A 17878-nucleotide genomic window follows, 5' to 3' on the forward strand; every position below is an offset into this window, starting at 1 on the left:
GAGGCCCCCAACTTAGAGGGCGCCAACCACTGCGCTGGTGTTAACCCGGGCGGGCTCGCCAACAGCCTGCAAGAGGATACCCTCCTCTTCTTGCCCTCCACTGACTCCTTCAACTCAGATGCCCATCTGCTTCAGCTGAGTGTGAAGAATAAGCCAAGTCAGGGCTCCCATCTGTAAAACGTCCTAAAGAGTGAAAGAACAATAGTTAGGCGACAAGAGTTTTCTGAAGTACATCGTTAGGGGAAAATAATGTTAGATAAGGAACTATCTTCCCAACAGCTTCAGACAAAAACTGACTTGAGGGAAAACATACTGGCACATTCTGTAGTCAGTACCAACAACCTGATGGACGGAATAAAACACAGCAATGGTATAAATAGTTTCCTACTGATGAGAACGCACTCATGTCTTCTCTTAGCCCAAAAACTGGCTCTTGGAAGAGCCATCAGGTTTGTGCGTTGCAAAACATCTACAAGGTCTAAAGACATCAGCCAGGTAAAGTTATGTCAGGAGGGAAATTTAAAGATGCCTGTGTTGCTTACAGCAAAAAGAACCAAGACCTCTATGAAACTTCTGTGATTGACTAGGAGGGAAATCAAACCCAGCCATGAACCAGCATGCATGTATACTGACATATGTTTATATACATGCACACGTCTTTTTTTTTAATCAAGTGTTAGGGGAGGGAGCAAGAAACATATTGAACACCTAACAGGTACTGTTAGGAACTTCAGTATACACAATGTGTGTGTGTGTGTGTGTGTGTGTGTGTGTGTGTGTGTGTGTGTAGCAACTGAAGTAAGAAGGAGGCCTCTGTTAGTATCTCGAAAATTAGGATGTACTGAATGACATTTGGGCAAATGGCAATTTGTATACATGTACTCCTTAGTGCATTTTACCTCCTGCCCCCTCACACACACAGAGCAGAGTTATGAGTCAGAAGCCCACAGTGTTCTTAGGCAATGAATGTGGAGGTCATTGGAGCCCACCAAGAGGGTTCTCAGAGCCAGTGTGAAAACAATTTCCCCCCAGAGAAATGGAGTTTACTTTATAAACTCATTAACTCCCTCTCACCTAAAATCAAAGCTTTAATGACATGCCCTCTTCCCGACTCATATGAGCTATTCCAAATGACAAAGGCAAAGAGCTGAAATTACCCTCCTTAAACAAAGCGTTAGTTTTCAGAACTCCGATGCTAGCATTTTCCCCACGGTCCACTTCATCTCCCCGTCATTACATCATTTTTCTTCATCATCATCTATCACTTCCTGTCACCCAAGCATTTTCCAGAATGTAAACTTCATGAGAGCAGGGCCTTTTCTATTTTGGTTGCTTTGATTACATGACACAAAATATGATGTCTAACATAACTGGGCTTTGATAAATTCTTGTGGGCTGAGAAAGTTAGGCATATTTCCACTAAGTAGGACTGTCAGCTGGGCCAAGGGCTGAGAATATAACCACTGTGAACACAGTAGCCGAGGCCTTAGCCTCTGAGATGTCTGTAAATATTTATGTACATGGACATGTTTTTTACTTTGTATATGCATCTCCTCAGGACACAACCAGTGTTTGTCAACCATCGCATAATCTGGATGAAGGTAACAGAGTACGGATTCTTTCAAACCCTTTAAGCCTATTCACACTATTAAAACTTGCTTTTAATAAGGGGAAATAAGAATTACTTAATTAATTACTCAAATTAATATTTGATGGCATTGAGTTAGGAGGGAGAATTTAGATGGTCTCAGAATGTAGTCTGGGCTGGCCTTGGACCTGCGGCAATCCTTCTTCGTTTATTTCCTAAGTGTGGATTGCATACGTAAGTTGAACCATAATGCCCAGGCCCAAGTGAAACTCTCAAATCTGAGGCACTCAAGCAAGGGTAACTAAATGGTAGATTCTACTTCATGAAGCCACTTTCAAACTACTCTGAGGCAATGTGAGAGGAGTATGTCCTGATTGGCTACTGGTTTGTAACATTTTCTTCTCCTGCTCCACCCATTTGTTCATGTCTGTGAACCCCAAGAATGCTGACAGGAACTGTTGTCCATATTTGAGAAGAACCTGAAAGACATTTATAGAGGGCTTTGCTTAGAGCTCTCTCTCTGTCTCTCTCTCTCTCTCTGTCTCTCTCTCTCTCTCTCTGTCTCTCTCTCTCTGTCTCTCTCTCTCTGTCTCTCTGTCTCTCTCTCTCTCTCTCTCTCTAGATTCTCGTTCTAATTTAATTTGCAGAGCCTCTTGAGTTCTACTTTATTTGTTCTAAGAGCAGGAAACACATCCACAGAGGTTTATTATCAGGACACAGAGATGTATGAGGAGAGGAACTCAGTGCTGCCGGTGCTCCCTCACATATCTCCTGACTGAGTCTTGTTGCATTAGAATTGGCCTATAAGCACCATGGCTTCTGCAGAAAGTCACTGTGTGAAAATATCCCAGTCATCGAGCGGTCATGGCACTTTTCCCTGTAACCCCCGACACTTGAGAGGCTGAGACAGAAAGATTATCATGAATTTGAGGCTTCTGTGGGATAGTGAGTTTCAAGCCACTAACTCTGGGCTACAGAGTGAATGGAAACCTGCCTCAAAACAAAAGTCACAAGCAAACTATTGTATTATACAGTTAATACACTCGACAGAAAATTCTTTTCAGACACCTCTAACCGCAAGGCAATTTAAATAACTGAACAGCCAACACTGTATAGTGTGAGGACATGTATGAGCAATACAAGTTTGAGGACACAGAATTTTACTTACGAAGACTTACGAATACACAGTCATTGAAACACATTCACATGTGCTCTGTGCTCCTGGGGTTTTCTATAAAAACCAGAGCCTTCCTTACCTCCCTTATGGCCAGCGTGACTTACAGAAGTCTATTTTAAAACACATTTATTCATTATTATTTGACAGTTTTGTACATATATGTGTTGAATTTTGGTCATTTTTATCCCATATCACCATGTTTCATCCCCCATATCCTTCATCCACTGAAAGCTTTGTTCTTTAGGAAATAAAAGGCCCCTTCTACTTCCATGTCTTGTGTATGTGTGAGACCCACTGAGTTTAAATAAGGTTAACTGAGCACAGGTAGGTTATACACTGGAGAATAGGTGATGTGTCACTTATGTCTTTGAATATATGTGACACCCCTCCCTGAGGGCCACTTTGGGCTGATGGTGACTGAAAGAAGGGGAGGTCTCGTGACCCCTTCTCCCTGCTGATAAAATATTGATAGGCTCTATCTTGTGTGGGTCTTACACAGGTAACCATAGCAACAGTGAGTCCATGAGTGCATTGATTGTGTTATATCCAGATGACATTGTTTTGTAACAGTCTTATAATAGATAATAATAAGTCCTTATTATAGATAAGTCTCTATCCCATAATTCTTTACACTCACCTCTTCTGCAATGTTCCCTGAGCCTTAGCGGGAAGGAGTGATATAGATGTTCTATTTAAAGCCAAGCAGAGCTATTTATTTTTGGCATCTGGCCAGTTATCATTCTCTGCACTAAATGTAGCCCCCTTGTGCTTGTGTGTGTGTATGTGTGTGTGGAGGGATGAAGCTTGTCTAATGAGGGCCAAGAGCTGAACTATCTATGAGTAGAGAGAGAAATATTGAGAAGGCATTTTAATACCATGCCCATTGAGCAAAATAATAGTAGTCCGTTTTCCTCTAGGGCCCATGACCTCCCCAGCCACAGTGTCTTAGACAAAGGTTATAGTAGCAGGTATGAACTCTTTCAGCCTGCAGCAGGCTGAAAGTCCACCAGGAAGTTGTTGACTGCCCCCATAACTACCGTGCCATTGCTACACGAGTGGGCACATCTGGCCAGGCTGGTGATAACTGTACCAAGAGCTGACATAGAGGTAAGATTAGGGCTGACCTTTCCTGCAGCAGCTTTCACAGCACCTTCTGGCACTATATACATGAGCTAGCACAGAGGAAGCAACCAGGTCAAGGAAAGCTGGACATCCTCATGTCCTTTGACAAAAATATATGGTGTCTTAAAGGGTTTTGCCGTTGAGTGCCAGTGGCAGCCAAGATCAATAGCAGTGACTTATATTGTTTTGAGACCTCTAAACAACAACTCATACAGAAATGGGCCACATTTGGCACTTGTATTTTTAATAACCTAAGGTTTCTGGGAGGTGAATGATCTTCATATCTAGGGCACCTCCAGTCAACCCTCTTTTTAAAATAACATTTTATTTATTCTTTAGTCTTCCTTCTCTTCCTCTTCTTCCTCTTGCTCCTCTTCTTTCCTTCCTATCTTAGACAGGGTCTCAGTATGTGGCCCCCTGCTGGCCTGGAACTCTGTATCCTAGACTAAAGTCCAACTTAAAGAAATCAGCTTGCTACCACCTCCCCTGTACTGAGATTATCCTCCACTTATACAGTGTATTTGGATTATATTCACCTAGGATTATCTCTTTCCAGTTGTCTTTATTGCTTTATCTCCATCCTAACTTCAGGTCCTCCGTGTGTTGGGGGGCAAACTCCTTTCAAAAATTATATGTGATATGTATTTGTAAAGCTGTTTGGGTTTTTTTTTTTGTTTGCTTTGTGTGTGTATTCCACTGAGGCCAGAAGAAAGCATTGGAACCGTTGGAGCTGAAGTTTCAGGCAGGTGATTGTATATGACATGATGTGGGTACTGGTACCCAGATTCAGGTCCTCAAGGACAGTAGCGAGCACTCTTAGCCTGAGTCACATTCTTCTTGAGCTCCTTTTATTATATTCTTTTTGAAAAGCTTATAAAACAGTATGTTTCTTTAGTGTTAGCTATCCCTCCCTGTGCCTTATTTCTGTCTTTCCCTCACCTTCCCCCACCCTTAAGCCTTTCCTTCCATCTCCCCCTGTCTCCCCGCCCCATTCACACCATCTCTATTCTGCTGTCCATTCTCCCTTGAGACTTTTCTCCTCCACCCTCTAGTGACTGTTTTCTAACTTCCTGCTTTCTACAGTTATCCCAAATCAAACACAGAATCTGGATTTTTGAAGCTAGGACCCATACGCGAGAGGACATGTAGCAGTGGTCTTTCTGGTTCTAGGTTAGCAGATGTGTATGTCTTAAATTAGGAAATTATAAATAAGTTCAGTGTTCTTGTGTTTGCTCAAAAGAGAGAGCATACAAATAAAGGCAGGAGAGGAAATCCCAGGCCTGATTTCCCTTCTGCAGATAAACCTGAACTTAATTCCCACTTGACATTTGGCAAGCAAATGTCAAAGTTTAAATATTTTAAATTTTATTTATCCGTTATTATTGTGTGTGAGAGAATGCTGAGTGTGCTGTGGGCTTGCGTGCCACAGTGCACCTGTGGAGATCAGAGGGCAACCCTGTGGAGTGATGCTCTCCTTCCGTCTCTAAGTGAGTTCTGTGACTTGAACCCAGGTTGACAGACTTGTGCAGTAAGTACCTTTACCTAGCGAGCCATCTTGTTGATCCCTAAATTTAAATCTTCTCTACTCCTTTGCTTCCTGGATTAAAACATTGGATCATCTGGAATATGATTCCTCATCCCTCTTTAAAAGAAAAACAACAAAAAAAGTAAACTACGTTCTCTTCACTGCTTATGTCAGAGACATATATGTGTGCTTTATATAAACTAAGCACGTGTCTATTAATGTCTGCAAAGAGTCTCAGACATAAAGCACTTGAGACACACTCTCTAGAGAAACATAGCATCACTTAAAGAATCAGACAAGGAAGAAAACAATTATCAAAGAAATTCCTTCATATTTATATCCAAAATGCAAGGGCAACCTCGGAGATGAGCATCCAGCCTGTTTGCCTTGATGTTGAAAGAACTCCTGGAGAGGGAAAGCATTTCCAACAGAGCGAGGTAATCTTGACTGTAATGTTTGTTTCTGTGCCCTGTGTTGCTTGTCTACATGACAAGAGAGACAAAATAAAACGGACAAGCTTTGAAGTGGGCAGCATGGCTATGTGTCCCCAGACACTGACTTCAGATGATCCCCCATGTGTCTGCCAGGTGCGGTGACATTCCTGGTGACTCTGATCACCACATCACCCTGAGTAGCAAGGGGACTGCAGGATCTCCGTCGCCCAAGCGGAGGCCACATTTCCATCATTTTCTTCACATTAGAGGTTGACCACACAGTAATCCCAGAGAATGAATTACATTTGATTCCCTGTCATGAAGTCATGTTGTAAGAGACCGAAACCTGACTGAAAATCCATCACAACAATTCACAGCAGCTACATTGCCAACCAGAGCAAACACTATGTTTTTAGACAGTGCAGAGTGGATTTTCCTTCAAGAAATGCTGGTGGTTCTTTCTTAGTACTCTAGAAAACCTAGCCTGAATCTCTGTTAGGCTTCCAGTCTTCTTGGGAAGAAATGAAGGAAGGAAGAGGAAAGGAGATAAATATAAGGACGGGTGATGTATTTTAAAAAGGTAAAGAGAGGGGGGATATGTTCTATGGAGGTGTGGTGAGGTATGGGGGAAGGGGGTGCCTTGGCCAGCCCATGTTGAGGCATCTCTTTCCCGTGAGGGACCAGCTACAGGACAGTATAGTATAGAATAGAGTTTATTCAGGGCATGGAGAGGGGAGTTGAGAGGGTAGTAGAGACAGAGAAAGGCAGAGAGAGATAGAGATAGAGATAGAGATAGAGATAGAGATAGAGATAGAGATAGAGAGAGAGAGAGAGAGAGAGAGAGAGAGAGAGAGAAAGGTTGGCCATGAGCATGTGGAGAGAGAGGGGGAAGGGAATGGGGAGAGAGTGGGGGCTGGAAGGCAAGAGCAAAAAAGGAATAAGAGAGCAAGAGAGTGAGGAGGGGGCAAGCAGCCCAGTCAGGCCTACCTGGCTGTTGCCAGTAACTGTGGGGCAGAGTTTAGACAGAATGCTAATGACAGGGGTAAAAAGAAGAATGGGGAAAAGAGGGGAGCTTATGTGTTTTTAAACAGGGATTCATGCTTATTTCAAAGACCGGCAGCTCCTCTAAGTGGTCCTGAGGTTTTATGGGAGTTATTGACACATCAATTCCGTGATAAGAATCTAAGGAAAAGGATCTTGTCACTATGAACACAGCTTTCAAAGCAGGAATTGTATTTCTAGGCAGGGTATTTAATATGAACATTAAGTTGCCCAGATATAGCAAAGGAGTTTGAGGATGAAGCTCAAACCAAATGATAGTCATTTACTTTTGCCTGTGTTCAGTGTCTGCCTGGTTGTCTAGGTCTCCCTCTGCTCTCGAGAAAACCAGTCCTGAGCGCACAGAGAAGTGCATCTGCCCTCTTCTTTGAGTCTGAGTATCTAGCACAGGCTGAGCTGAATCGGAACTAAAGTGCTCAGAGTCTCCTCAGCTGCACTCTGGCTCGTTTTATCCCATCACCAAGGGAACCATGCCGGTGTTCACCCAAACCTTGGTTGCCAGTGGCAGTTCACATATTTGACTGCAAAGTGCCCCCAGTCCAGGTCAGGATCACTACACATCTGGATGGTTGCCATGGTTTCTCTGCTGTCCTACCCATGCCCACCATGCTGTCTCATTAACCCTTGAGCAAAGGTCTAGGATCAGCACTGAACTCTACACTTCTGCCTGAAGACCCTCCTAGCTCTTGCCAGGCTTTCATATTACCAGTTTGATAACTTGTCTAATTTTCATGCATTTCCTTCAAGTGAGATCTGTGTAGGGACAAGAGCCATTTCTTGTCCACTACCTCCCTGGAAGACAGAAACATTTGCTGCCATCAAAATTACAGAGCTGTTCTTGTTCTCCTTTGGGTGACAACCACACAAACACCAAGAAGATCCCACTGTTCTCAGCCTGCTGTGGTTTCTGCATTTGAGCTGAAACTCCCTGGAGAGCTAAGCATTGTGGTTCTGGATCCCAGTCCTCTAGGAGAGCTTCCATTGTTATGATTGCTGTGGAATCAGAGAACACACCCAGTGCTCCCTGGTTCCCATCCACTAGGGGCAACAGGACAACAGGCATTCGACCTATCCCTATAAAACCAGTGGAAAGAGCATAGTCCCCCAAGCTTTGGCATCTTCTCTCTCCCTTGTTAGGTCTGTTCATCCACACTACATACTTTTTATTTATGGTTAATTCTTTTTTTCTCTTCTTTTATTGGATATTTTCTTTATTTACATTTCAAATGTTATCCCCTTTCCCGGTTTCCCCTCTGGAAACCCCCTATTCCATCACCCCTCCTCCTGCTTCTATGATGATACTCTCCCTCCCATACACCTCAACACCCTGGCATTCCCCTACACTGGGGAAAGGAGCCTTCACAGGACCGAGGGCCTCTCCTGCCATTGATAGCTAACAAGGTCATCTATCTTCTGCTACATATGTGGCTCCTTGTGTACTCTTTGGTTGGTGGCTTAGTCCCTGGGAGCTCTGGGGGATCTGGTTGGTTGATATTCTTGTTCTTCCTATGGGGTTGCAAACCCCTTTAGCTCCTTCAGTCCTTTCTCTAACTCCTCCATTGGGAACCCTGTTCTCAGTCCAATGTTGGGTTGTGAGCATCCACCTCTGTATTTGTCACACTCTGCCAGAGCCTCTCAGGAGACAGCTGTATCAGGCTCCTGTCAGCATGCACTTCTTGGCATCCACAATAGTGTCTGGGTTTGATGACTGCATGGGGTATGGATGCCCAGGTGGGGCAGTCTCCGAATGGCCTTTCCTTCAGTCTCTGCTCCGCATTTGTTTCCACATTTCCTCCAATGAGTATTTTGTTTCCCCTTCTAAGAAGGACTGAAGCATCTGTACTTTGGTCATCCTTCTTCTTGGGCTTCATGTGGTCTGTGAGTTGTATCTTGGATAATTCTAGCTTTGGGGCTAATTAGAGTAGAGCATATGGTGCTGTCTGGTCCTGACCTGACCTGACACCCACTGGAGTTTGAGGAAGACCTTACCACCAATTAAACGTTCTAGACGCTGGCTTAGAACTGTGCGGTGATGCCTACACATAGGTGAAAAATGGAGATGCCCAGAAGTGGTGCCAGGACCTGTGCAACATAGGGAACCCTATGGAATTAGAGTCCTAAGAGCCGAGTGAACAGCTTAAACTAATACAACTAGAATGTCCTTGGTTCATATGACAGTGCCATGTGACATTTACTGGATATGGAGATTTATGTGTTAAACATAATTGCTTTATAACAGGTGACAAATGAAACAGACTTCTGTACAGAAACTGGGTTTTAAGTTCTGTCACCCTGGTATAATCTCTGTTTATGAATGTGAAGGTGTTTCTTCTGTCATTCCTAAAAAACCAGTCCCTTTCTAGATGTTGGAAAACTAAGGAATACAGAATATATAAGCTTTATATATTTTTTGAACTAATGCTTTTTTTAACAGTTTACTGAAGATGTTTTCCGATTTAGACCTGTTTATTTAGGGGACCCTAGAGATTTCTGACAGCTTTAGTACTTAATATTCAAAAGATTCATAGTTTAAAAGTTAAACATGATATTGTCCACCAGAAAGAATGTTTTTTCCTTTTAAATTTCTGATGATTCTAATGTTTTAGTAGCCTAGGAAAAATAAGGTAATACTTAAAAATATAGGGAAACCAATATAAAAGAATAGAAAGAAATAACTTGCAAAATAAAAGCTTATTTTTCCTGTCATGCTGGAGGTTCACCTCACTAAAACTAGTGACATAATTATTATGTTAATAGTGCACAGTTACCTTGGTTTTCTGGGACACTTTAAGGATGTAGTGTAGGAAGATTTTCAGCTTTCTTATACCTAGTGCAAAGGGGAAAAACATTTAAATAAAATAAAGAATGATCAGATAGGCTGTAGAAATGCTCAGTGGTTAAGAGCACTGACTGCTCCTCTGGAGAACTCCAGTTCAGCACCCACATGGCAGCTCTAACTCGAAGATCTGACACAGACATACATGCAGGCAAAACACCAATGTACATAAAATAAAAATAAATAAATTTTCAAATAATTTATTTAATTTTTATTTTATGTGCATCGGGAGTGAGGATGTCAGACTCCTTGGAACTGGAGTCACAAACAGTTGTGAACTGCCGTGGTGGAACTGAACCCTGGGTCCTTCAGAAAGCAGACAGTGGTCTTAACCACTGAGCCATCTCTCCAGCTCCAACATATTAGTTAAAAAAATGGATAATTAGCATATTTTACCAGATCCTTTAAATGTCCTTGTTTTGAAACAAGGTTAAGGCTAAGGCTCCTTGAGAGTGACTTTGACTGCAAACGTCTCTTCCTTTTCCTCACTGAGGCAGGACTGATTGTCCAGTTGTGATATATCGTGGAAGAAGAAACGTGACTCCAGTATACACTTTCTGAAGCATCCTTGCAAGCCACAGGAGGCCTGGAGGAGAAGTTGGGCTGACTAGGGAGGTCTAGGTCTATAGGAGTAAGGTTGGAGAAAAGTCCAAGTATGCTTTTCAGATCTGGCTGAGTTCTATAAGACCACGTGTAGTTTTATAGACTGTTCAACATGCTGGGCTCTTCTTTCTGCCCATTCTCACACCGTCTTTGTATGCAGTGTTTCTGCAAATCAACTACATCAGAGTCAATGTTAGAACTTAAAAGGAAAGAGACAAAAAGATTCTCAGAGCATTCTCTAGACTACTGAATCAGAATTTCCTGGGCTGAGGCTCAAGAATCTGTATTTTTACAAAGCTTTCCAAATGATTTTGATAAGCAGCCAGTTTTTGAGCATCACTCGTGGGGTGGAAAGAATTCGATTTGCACCTGGGCTCAGCTACCAGCTACTTGGACAGTTTTGGACAAGTCCACTCCTGGGTCATCAAGAAAGCAGGGGAAGAGGCGCCCGGATAACGCACTTTGGAACATTGAAAGGCCCTGCATGTGTGATCTATCTCCACGTGACTTTCATTGGCTGAGTTAGCTAACATTCTGCTGATGACCCAGAAGCCTTTTCTCCTTCCTAGAAAAGGGGTTTGGCCTCCTCTTCCATGCTTAATTCCTTATGAAACTTGACTTCTCCCTTCATCGGTCACCAAGGACGAGCCCATATGTAGATGAGTCACGAGCTCATTACACCATGTGTTCTAAAACCCTTCACTGCTGAAGAAACGCTCAACAGTTAACGCACATCGCTTCTCCATATCTCTTTCCAAATTGCTAGTACAATTTCCAGTTCTGGGAAATTACATAGACATGTCTGGATCCAGGGCTTTCATCTTTGCATTTCCAACTGCTCTGTTTTCCTTCTTTCTTCCCATCAAATTCTCATATTTTGACATTTTTAAGACCAACTCTTCCTTGATCTTTTCCTTCCTGTAATACAATGCACCAAAAAGCGCCCGTTCTCCTTGGTGCGCTTTCTCTCCAAACACAAAATACTCTGAAGTTCAAATTATCTTCCTCTGAATGAGTTAACATCACAAAAGACTTGTGGTTTCATCCATCATAAACAAGGGTGTTTTAAATGAACTCTGCTTCTTTTCTCACAAGAAACACAAAAAGGCTGGGACAAGTAAAATGAAATTGTCAAAGAAAAGATATGTATTAAAATAGTGGTGATAAAAATATTTATATTATTTAATGAGAAATGTTTAAATATGTATATATATATATATATATATATATATATATATATATAATGAATACTTTGGCCTCTTGAAAAATCTGTTTGCTTTGATGTGTGTTCACAGATTGCATCCAAAGTTTCCCTTCTCTTACAATGGATGGGAAAGTGCACCAGAGTATCCTGCACACAGAGTATCTGACCTCACGTCATACGAGAGTGTTGCAGCTTTTGCTTGTGTACCTACTGATCTGAGCATATTAACATAGTATTAGCTGCTGATGGTATTTTCTGTCAAACATACCCATTGCTAAAGTAGAATAAATAATACAGTCACACCTTCAGTCCCTCTTTTCCTTAACAAAAATGCTGCAATGTGGTTTGAGCTGTGAATTTATTGAAGACATCGCTGATGAATCAACAGTCAAGACATATGTAAAAAAAAATGATTCGGGAAAATTCTTCCTGACTTATTGGTAGTGGAGAAAATAGGATGTTTGGACATCTCTTCATTTTCCTTCTGGCTCTTTTGTGGTCCCCTGTCAGTCCCAAAGTTCATCTGATGTTACAAGAAAAATAGTTCCTCCATGGGTATTGTTGGCTGGTTGCAAAATAATTTGAGTTCTCCTGGCCTACCGGCCCATTTCAATGTGATAGATTATTCCTCTATCCAGCACTTGAAAAAAAAGCAACATTGAAAAATATTGGAAAGTTCCTAACATTTGGGATATTAAGTTAGCTAAACTGCCCGATCTCAAAGGCAATCGAAATAAAGGCAAAGCATCAGAAAAGATGGCGGAGACACCTCCGTGTGCACCATTTTCATTAATGCCATTGTGCATGCGAGGCAGGAGGGAATGATCCCTATATCAAAACTAATGGCACGGCTTAGCTTGACTTGCGGCTGGGCTATGATCGCTTATTTCCTTTAGAGTAAGCCTTCTTATTTATCAGACAAGATGGCTGGAAAAATAATCTTTAAATTCCCAAATCATACCTTTGTCCTTTAAGCTGTTAAGTAAGGTAGATTAATGGCTAACCTGAGATCAATACAACTGGACGATGCATTGGTTCTTGACAGAATAGTCAACTTACCAATAGTCTGGGTACATCTCCATGGAAAATATAAATGATAGTTGCCAGTCAGGAATCTGGAGGCAAACCAGAGCACCAAATAACATGCGTTTCCACAGCACTCTCTGAAGGTGGAGGGGAGAAAACACTTCTGCAGTTGCTGTGGCTGCTACCAGAAACTTTAGCTGCAGACAAGCCAGCATTCTGCTGTCCAGACAATGACTTTGTGGCGTGTCGCACATCAGCCTTAATGTTGTGATCAGGGCAGTGATGCCTGCCACCACTTCCTGACCTGTAGATTCAGTGATGCCAGTGACCTCGAAGTGACTAAGCCCGGTATGATTCTGTAAGCATCTAATGCCTGCTAGTGAAGTCCTCCCATCCAGGGTCATCCCAGAGTGAGAATTGTTTCTTGTGCGGAATTTACCTTCACATCAATTTCATGAGGTGGGTGCGGCTGTGCCCATTCATTTTTCCAGATGAAAAAATATTCCATGAGCTGAAAGCTCTCCACTTGTAAGTTATATAAGTTATGAATCATAAAACTCAGGATCAGTGTAGCTCTAATTATAATTTTTATGTCTAACTGCTTCATTCACCTACAGTGATGTAAGACTGAGTACAAGTAGACCACTGGGCATCTTTTTGCTCACCATGTTATGCGATCAGCTCTATGAGGTAAGAACCCTGACTTTATGCTTTTATTTTTTGCAGAAGATTCTGCACTGGTGAATTTTAGTTTTAGTTTAGTCTAAGTTTTGGCACAACTTAGAGCCACCTGGGAAGATGAAACCTTGAGTGAGGAATTGCTCAGATCAGATTAGCCTGTGGCCATGTCTGTGAGAGGTTGTTTGGATTGGCGATTAACATGTGGCCCAGACCATGGTGGGCAGCCTGGGTTGTGAAAGAAGTCTCGCTGAGATGATCAGGAAAATAGCATCCCTCCATGGTTTTTCCTCCAGTTCCTTCTCAGTCTCCCTTAAGCCAAATAATCCCCTCTCTCCCCAGTTTGCTGTTGGTCACAGTGCTTTATCACAGCAACGGAAACCAAACTTGGACAACCTCCCAGACCCAGAGCAGGGCTCAGGATATAAGGACACCCAGAACATGTCCTCGATAATAACTACTTAATGAATATAGGAAATGTTGTGGCAAGGAAAATAACAGCAAAAGATGAAAAAGCATAGGAAGCCCTGCTTGTGGGGATTGCTGGAGTGGCAAAGCAGATTTTGTTAACATGTTTTGCACTTCTTGGGTCTTTAATGAGAGAGCAGTAACTCTTAAGAAATTTTCTTTACAACATCTAAGTTCACATGTTTCAAACCCCAAATTCCAGGGCATTTTTCTACTACAATCTTTACAACACCCTCCTTTGATTCCGAACTTAAAAAGTCAAGGTGTAACACCCTCTCCAAAACAAACAAACAAAACAAAACAAACAAACAAAACCCAAAAACCTCTTGCCACCTTTCTCCATGAATTCATCTGTTCTTATCAACAATTTAGTTTTCTTTCATTGAATGTCTCTGATGAAATTTTGTGGTCCTTGTTTTCTCACTGGACTTTTGGAAAAAGAAATTTGCTTTGTAGTGACATCCTGACAACTAAGCTTAGATAAAGCCTCTTTTCTTTTTTAGAAAACTGAGATGAAGGCTTCAAAGAACAAGCCTGAATCAGGCTATACCCAAGCCATGGGAAAACCAAGGCCTCCTGTGATTTCATATGTTACTTTCTAAAGATACAGTTCTAGTTAGGTATATCTAGCTTCCAGGACAGCTAGGGAATTATAGGCTTCCAGAACTACCTTTGAGAGGTGGTTGCCCACTCTCCTGACCCCTCTTTGCAATGCTCCTACAATCCTCCAATTAAACCCACCACTGATTGGCCAACTTTACCCAGAGTCTATCTCTAGTCATTCCTAAAGCTATTGCCGTAGTGCTTGATACCAGCTAAGGGCTGACACACGCTCTACATGCTGCCCATTTGGCTATGGGGTATCCATGATGAGAGGGGCACCAACCAATGAAAGCCCATAATGGAATCCAATGCTTTGGCTTACTTCAAATCAGCTATCATAAAAAGCAGGATTGTTACCCTACTCACCATACATTCATGCACAGCTACCCTTGAAATGAACAAATGGAGGGGTTTAGATGGACCTCTGCACTTCTACCTTAATGGTATTATCTTAGGGCAGTGAGTCTGGCAAAAAGCATTTGTCTCTGCTGGGCCACTCTCAGGAAAGCCTGAGAACCATGAGAATGTTCTAAAGGTCACAGCACCCCTATTTCTTTATGTGATGTGTGTGTGTGTGTGTGTGTGTGTGTGTGTGAATGAGTGTATGTCCCTGTGTATGCAGATGCCCATGTGAATACATGTGTTCATGTGGTATGTACATGTACATATATGTATATGTACATGTACATGAAGCTGAAGGTTGATGCCTTTCTCTACTCCTCATTTTCTGAGGCAGGGACTCTCAATGGTCCCAGAGCTCACTGACTGGTTAAAGTGGTCAGACAATGAATGTTAGGGATTAAAGTGGCACTGGTCCAGCCTTGGGGTTACAGAGTCTCCCACATCTGCTTTCACATCAGAGCTGAGAACCTGAACTCAGGTCTTTCCAATCCAGACCTCAGTTTTCATTTTTGGTTTTGGTTTTGGTTTTGAGATAGAGTCACTTACTGACCAATTACTCTCAGCTAGCTGGCCCACAAGCCCCAGGGAACTGTATATAGTCACCTTTATAGTACCAGAATTGCAAGCATGTTACCATTCTTGGCCTTTTAGATGTGGCTTTGGGAATTAAACTGTTGTTTTTATGCTTCTGGGCAAGCATTTTATCCACTGAGCTATGGAGCCCATCCTTCTTCATATGTAAGCTAAAATGATGAACCTTTTATAGGTTTTTAAAACATTCCTTAACTTTCATTCATTTGGGACCCAGGTATGCTTTTGCAAGACTCTCTGGAAGATCTCAGGGTAAAAAGCAGGACCAGAGCAAGTCAATGGCTTCAAGGAGCTGTAACTCTTGACTGAGGAGAAGACAATAAGTCAGCAAGTAGGTGCTGCACGGCAGTGAGGTACTGAGTGCTCAAAGTCAGAAGATAGCAAGTTTAAGACACTGGTGAAAATGCAGCAGGTTCTTTTTTTTTACATACTATTCTGCAGAAAAGGATGTTGACAGAGAAAAGCAAAAGTGACTGGAACACTAATCCGAAGTAAGATAATGATTTTTAAAACCCCTGATCTCAAGAAAATCCTGACCTTCTCACAGACCAGATTTTCTTCCTTTCCAAACTCTCCACTCTATTGGTTTAGGACACAGACTCTTGTTCCTCTCATAATTTTGCACGTGCATTGTCCTGGCTAAGATATTCCACCACCCATGTCTCTCCTGTCTTTGAAGATCACCTTTCTATCATTGTAATGAATATTTGAAGAAATAAGTTGCAAAAAGAAAAGATTCGCTCTTTAGACACTTTACCTGTTGACTGGTTATACCCATTGCCTTGATGTTAGCAGCATGTCATGATGGGAGTGCATGGTAGAGCGTGCATGACCAAGAAGAAGAGGGGTGGAGAGTTCCCCTGAGGGCATATCCTCAATGATTTCAAACTTTCCAATGAGTACTTTTAAAGACACCTTTGCCTATCAAAGACCGAGTCACTTCCCAATAACACTACCCACAGGAACCAAGCTTTTACCACAGGCATTTGTCTAAGCCATTTTCTGATGTATTTCCTGTGAGTAGGTTACCACTCTCCGCCTACTCCGCTTCTCTTTGTCTATTTTGTTTGTTTGCTTGCTTGCTTGCTTTTTTTGTGATTGGGTCTCACTCTGTAGTTCAGATTGACCTGGAATTCACAGCAGTCCTCCTGCCTCATCTTCCAGAAGGGACTAGGATTACAGATGTAAATCACCATGCCAAGCTAAACTTCCCTTCCACTGAGTCTTTTTTATAGTTCACATATTTTTTTTCAGCCACGATTCTACATCTGATCATCCTCTACACTGTAAGCTTCTGGAATTATAAATTATCGTGTGTCACTTGTGGCACAGTCTCAACTCATGGAACACTTGGGTGAGCTAGATCACCTTACAGAGAAGTCCCAGTTACTTTCCTTGTAGCAAACTGAGTGTCCAATATAAGCCTTTTTCTAATGCCAGCATCTTCTGTGTTTGGAGCAATGTGTTGTCTTACAGCACAGTCATGGGCTCTCCTCAATTGTATAAATATACATTAAAAATCCTACTGTCTGGGATAAGCTTGCAGCATATAACACACCTATCTTTATTTTTTAAGATTAATTTATTTTTATTTTCTGTGTATGTGTGAGTGGTTGCATCCATCCATGCCTGGTGCCTGACCACACTGCTTACGATAACCTAATTCTATGTTCTGGGATCCATTACTAATCAGTTAGAATAACAAGAAGGTAGGGCTGGGTTGGTGAGCTGGGATAAGATTGGGTAGGGAGTCATGGTCACTCCCATTCTGAGCATACTACATTCTACATAGAAGTAGGGAAAGGCTCTATGTCTAGAGTCTTATAATCACGTCACCATTACAAAAGTAAAACAACACGACAAGATCGACCTCCTGACACCCAAGGATAGCATCTGTGCTAGCTACTTTCTCCAATGTTGCTATCAGGAGTCAGCAGGAGAAAAGCTGACCCACTGGATGGAGTAGCTGTTCCTTATCAATGTATAAGCCACAGGAACATTCCCTGAACTCAATGCTTGAAATGCATCCATGGTTCTTTTATATATCTTTAACAATGTTTCAAGCATATAATTGGCTTAGTGGCAGACACTTCAGAATTTCCTTCCTGAGAATGAAAGTAAGTGGTTTAGACTTTTGTCTAAGTAGTCGCTACTGCTTTCCTCACATCTTTTAATAAAGTCGTCCAAAATGCACACTAAATGTGGACAACATTCTCTTTGCTGCTGTATGAAGAGACCTCACAAACCGTGTTTATTAACCCGTGTTTCCTAATGTCCATCCTCTTACTCTGCTGTACAATCTCACCAGCCCCCCAGCCTTCCAAGTAATGGGGATAGTGATTAACCATGCCACTCCATACTTACCTCCTGTCCACCAACACTTACCTTTCTCCTGAGAGGGCTCTTTCCAGAACTCACAATCTTATTAGAATTTGTTGATTACCCCACTCCTGCACTCTCTCCCCCAATTTCCCCCACCCCAATTTTTCTGGCTTCCTGGTCCCTGTGTGTTCCAGGCACCTTAGTGACTTGCTGTGTGTTGTATAGCAGATGCCTGGAGGT

The sequence above is a fragment of the Rattus norvegicus genome, chromosome 3, assembly GCF_021556685.1.
Source record: "Rattus norvegicus strain SHRSP/BbbUtx chromosome 3, alternate assembly SHRSP_T2T, whole genome shotgun sequence".
Classification (NCBI taxonomy): domain Eukaryota; kingdom Metazoa; phylum Chordata; class Mammalia; order Rodentia; family Muridae; genus Rattus; species Rattus norvegicus.